This window comes from Pinus tabuliformis, chromosome 9, assembly GCF_031772625.1.
Source record: "Pinus tabuliformis cultivar Carrire ecotype Pingquan chromosome 9, CPIR1, whole genome shotgun sequence".
Taxonomy (NCBI): domain Eukaryota; kingdom Viridiplantae; phylum Streptophyta; class Pinopsida; order Pinales; family Pinaceae; genus Pinus; species Pinus tabuliformis.
The window spans coordinates 211,147,078-211,153,077 of record NC_142307.1 but is presented as its reverse complement, the minus strand read 5'-3'; positions in this window follow the sequence as shown (position 1 = coordinate 211,153,077).

Genomic DNA, 6,000 nt, shown 5'->3' with positions numbered 1-6,000 from the left:
CATTACAGGGTATCTCTATCCTCAGATCTTCGTTCATTATGGTTATGCGTCATCCACAAGCCCACAGTGCATCGAAGTCCATTTTCTAGGCCGCACATTGTCATTATTGCAGTTGGTCACAAGAATTACAGGGTATCTCTATCCTCGAATCTCCGTTCATCATGGTTATGGGTTAACCACATAAAACCCTTCTCTTCAGTGGCTCTTCATATTCAACAAAGGCTTCGCAAGAGGGAACTTCATGCAATGGGGACCATTGATTCTTAAGGAGGGAGGAATGATCCAAATGGAAAATGACATCAACCCATGGAATGCATCCACCCATGGAATTTACCCATGGTATTATAAGTGGCATCCACCCATGGTATTTATACACCCATGGTATTGTAAGTGACATCCACCGATGGTATTCATTCACCCATGGTATTTTCCCATGGTATTGTGACATCCACCCATGGTATTCATTCACCCCTGGAATTGACCTGTGGTATTGTGACAACCACCCATGGTATTCATTCACCCATGGAATTGACCCATGGTATTGTAGCTGAAAAATGCTATAAGTAACAAGTCGCATTTTGTAAAAGGACATATTTCCCACCACAATTTAGTACTTACAGTTATTATCTGTTTTAATAAAAAAATTCTTTGTGGTTTTGTTTATTGGGCATTCAACTCTTTTCTTCTGGCAATTTCAATTTTTCGAATCTTGGGGGCCTGCCCTACAAGATCCATTTCAATCTTTTAGATCTTGAGGGCCTTCCCCCAAGATCCGAATCAAAGCCAAGTTGTTACAAGGCTCTAGAGGTTTCTATCTCAACCCACAACCTCTAGGGAACCTAAATTGTTACAGGGCTCCAAAGATTTCCATCTCAACCAACAACCTCCAAGGAACCCAACCCACATCCTTGAAGGAACCCACATTGTTACAAGGCTCTATGTTAATTTTTCATAGGGAGACATTGTTCTTTGCTATTATAGTGTAATTTCATCATTAATATATTAAGTTCACCCCATATCATCGTTACATTATTCAAATCTACACCATCATACATCATCATATGAAAATATATATAAAGAAACAACACCACCATTATCATCAATGCAACGGAACATAAAAGGATTAGTAGAAGAAAAGCATGCACTCACATAGAGACACTAGGATTGGTCCAAGACTAGAGTGAAACCCACTATGGGAAAAACCTTTCTAAATCTTCTTCTTCTTAGATCATCATCAAATGATGCAACAAAAGAGAGTACAATGATCCATAACTTTATCTATGTAGAAAAATGATAATGATATCCATGAAACAGATCTAATCATGCTAGGAATCAAAACCCTCATACTGATGGTTGTAATGTGTTGTCACAAACTGATGTCAACTACTGTATATTGATGTCACTGTGTCGAACGGTGTTGAGCACCATTGTCACTATCAATGAACCTAAAACACATGTTTGCAGCGGATACTAATAAATTAGATCTACAGATCGATAGATCTGTATAAAAATAGAGAGAAAATTAGATCCACCTTATCACTGAAGTAAATTGAAGCCAATATGTTAAACCTAAGGTCTGAATTCTACTCGCCCTAATCACAACTGTCTGTGTGTGACTAAAACTCCCAGGTCACACTCTCAGATAATGTATGCAAGCAACTGTGACTGTAGAGTCACTCTCAATAAGCCTTCATGCATGCGACTATGGAATAATATAGCTGAAACCTAGATTCTCTCCCTTACTATAGCTGTGTGAGCGACTAAGGCATTCTGGTCACTCCCAGGACTACTCTGTGCAAGCAACTGGGGACCAAAACCTTCCGTTCTGCCTCTTAAGCCATAGTCTCTCCCATAATCCTTTGTGCCAACGTCCAAGGGCCTATAGTCACTCTCATAGGCTTATGTGCCAGCGTTCGAGGACCATAATGCCCCATTCTATGCCAACGACCGAGATCTAGAAGACCGTAATGCAGAGGGAACCTTTCGCCTATGATTTCGGACCCTTGAGAAAAATCCTTCCGTTGAACCTATGTCAACTAAGAAAAAAGAGAAGAGGAGATGTTTCCAAATGATCTTCAGGTCTATTCTATTTATAGGCTTTCCTGAGGGTTCAGTTGGGGTTAAGATTGACCCAAGAAGTTACTCATGTGCTTAGAATTAACCCATTCCATAATACATGTATGAATGAAATAATTCATAACTCAACTTCTGCTTAACCAAATTGGGTGATATTTAGGTCGATTGTGTTCCTCTTGAAAATATTAATATAATGAAATCATTATGTCAGTGATTTGATCTATCTAAGGTGTAATTTTACTGTAGTTGCAAAAATTAATATTCCCTCTCAACTAGGGAGAATTCCACCTACCAATATCTGTCCATCGAACAATATATCATCATGGATCATATTTGTCATGTAGTCATCATACCATGTCTATCAAAAATCATCATTGTACATCTCGATCTATCCCTTTCGTATTCTTTTTTACCTCTTGATTGTTCCTGCTCGTATGCTGAACATTCTCGAATCTATAAGAAGAAGAATTTGTTACTGGAGGGGAGCTCAAGCTACCACCCTTTATCCATCAGGTTTCTATCTAGAACCTATGTCAATGGGTTTCTATCTGGAATGCTTTCATTGGAGAGCATATCATCAAGGAAAAAATCTCAACCTAGAATCACATCGGGGAGCAATAACTTCCACCCATACCGAGAAATAGGATACCTCATCACATAGGGGAGTAAACGTTCGACCTTGGGATTTCATCGGGGAGCTATACCTTCAACCTAGAATCATATAAGGTCATCTCAACCCATGAGTCATCTCAACCCATCCAATTTCCTACTGATCTTCCCATCAATGACCCAGAATAGTCATGTGGTAGAACACCTGCATCATAATTTCCTTGGGTTGTACACTCAGGCTATTCAGCAAGTTGTAACGAGTATAATGCCAACTGGGTTATACTCTGCAAAAACCAAGATAGGGTGAGCTACAACTCCAACCCTATGGGTAATAGATAGGGATAACTCCGTATGGTCTAGAGACAGATAAGGTAACACCCTATTGTCTAGAGTTCCCTCAACCTCGGGAGCCCTCCATATCAATTCCTTACCCTGGGATATCAAACAGGGTAGGAAGAGTTGACTCAATGTCTTCGATCAATGCTGCCCCTCATCTGAAGGGGATGCTCTCTGAAAACCAAGATGCCTTTGAAATAATATCTGCAATCTGCTTGCCTCAATAGTAGCTATTTCCTATACATATAGAACATCACATCAAATATAATTTCATATCATATATAATCACATAAATCACAAAAGGATAACATAATCATCCTCCCTCTCAAGGACGTGCCAACCATAAGCTTGGGCTTCTTTCAAAAAGCTACACTGACTCAATATGCGAGAGTATTTCAGTCCCCAACTATATTTATATGTAACCATGTCATATCTATATCATGCTCAAACAACCCTCTAAGGAGCTTCTATATCCTTCCTCACAACTTGCCATGCTAGCAGCATCATGATCAAACTCAATCATGCTATGGACTTCTCATCCAAGATATCATGGTAGATATCGTACTAAAGAAAAATCCAAATTTTCTTCTCAAAAATAATATCAAATATAAAAAATACATCTATGCAAACACATACCATAGGAGAAATATCTCATTCTTGAAATATAATACATCATGCATATATTTCAAATCATGATCTGTGGAACTCTTAGTGAAGTAGCTCAATCAAGAATTTATTCAGGTTCTATGCACATCATATATATTTAGATGGTTGTTAAAAAATAGAATCAACAATACTTCAATCAATTGTCGGATGCCATGCTGAGTTCAACAACTTCAAATTAGAGTATCAAGGATTTACAAAAACATTTTTCAATAATTGTGCAATATGGAATTTATTTCCCAAATTCGAGACATCAATTCATCATGCCATGATACATAATTTCGAACTTCAGAAGCCATCTCCCTCTGATTTTGATCATCAGAGGCTCATCACCTATCACAAGTAGATCATCAGGATATAAAATCAAAACTATAATTAATATTAAAGCGATATCTTGTAACTCATCATCCTGAATTCATCAGATAAATGTCAAATATAGACATATCTGGATTGCAATGCTCTAAGCATAATGCCTTCCTAATCCATCATAGTTTAGAAGTCATATTACGACCATTATCAAAGTCATAATTATCATACTATTAATACTTTCAACGAAGCGATAGGTAGAGCTCCTATCAAGTCTGAATTCTATTATCCAATATAAGTCTAAGGCTTCATCAAGTCATTCTCAAAATCATAAGTCATTCATAATAAAAAAATATCATTCTTGCAACCATTTTGCTAAGAAAAAGGAGGCCAATATCCAAATGCCCACATAAGTCATCATGCCCACATAGCATTGATATTATGAAAAATCAACAATCGTCAAATCAAATCACTAGATATCAAGTCAAGTCCAAATTGTTATTGTAGAGAGATCTATAGTCAAAGTACATCTCAATCATCGATTTAAAGTTATTTTCAAGCATCATGTCAAAACACTTTTCATATATACCAGTAATGCGAGATCATGCCAACCTCTTGTAGCACAAACATAGTGACATATCTATATGTATGTCCCGGTCACCTGCAAACACAAGTTCAGTCTGCATGTTCATTCAAGCTTTTCCTACTAGCAGATCTTGTTGTTATCTATAATACATTAGTGATACTAATACTTATAGGTGACCATTTGAGTTCATGTACAATACTTCATTATATGATCAACAATTTAACCCAACAACTTCAGAAATCAGTTAACAGTGGCAGAATATGTCAAAGACACTTTGATTCAGAATTCAAACAACTTCAAAAATATTTATATTATGGTAAAAAGAAATCAACCTATGGTCGCTCCCTTCAAGTTAGCATGAGAGTGAGTTTAGATGCCTAGATGCTATCTAGGACTTAACATTCATGAGTCCAAGAATGAGATCTCCTAGATTTGTGACTGTGTCTAGAGAAAAAATGCTAATTTCTGTATGGGCTTCACATCTAAGACTCAGTTGTAGATCAATACTGTTAGATGCACATAAATCATAATTCAACAACATAGAATACAAATAGTAGTAAGGCTAAGAATATTGAGAAGAGATTCTCCCTTTGACTGGGGATTTGCATCGTTCATCTTCATCCATGTAAGCAACTTGAGTCATGCAACAACAAATCTATTAGATCATAAACATATGGCTATCAACATCATGACATCAATATTTCATCAATGGTTAGACTAAAAGTAGTAGATAGATGAAACATCATATCTCAAGGATTACGAACACAATAACACTTTCTATCAAGTCACTTCATCAAGTTAGGACATTCAACTTAACCACAAGCATAGTTAGTAAGAGATCTACTTATCTATCTTACACTTATACATCTCACATCAAGGATACCAGGGTCTTCATGAACAATGAAATTAGGTAAGATCATTCAATAAAACTTTATCAAAATAACAAGAGTGTCAATCACTCTTTCCATATGCTTTCATCATGTTTATCACAAGCATTATGTTGTAGTGGCTACAACCACCCTCCAAAATTTTTCCTTAGTCTATTTTGGAGCCTCCCTACTAACCTTACACAACACTTTTTCTTACTTCGTCAAGTACTCAAGCTTCAGTGTTTTCCTCGCACAAAGGCTGCCTGTCAATCACAGTTGATCCATTCCCCTCATAGGCTGCTTACCCAAACTTGGTCCAGCTGCAAGCTAAGCAGCTTCCCCTTGAAAATTGTGCATTCCTGGAGGGAAACTAGCCTTCCCTCCAGGAATTGTGAAATCCTCTCTAACAGCCTGTTGGGCTCCAAGATTGCATAATCTATCAGCCATCCCTCCCAGCAGGATTTGCGCAACTTTTCCCAGCAGCAAGCTATTCAGCCCGGGATTTGCACAAATCTGGGTAGCAGACAGCTGCTCTGCCTAGAAATTGCGCAATCC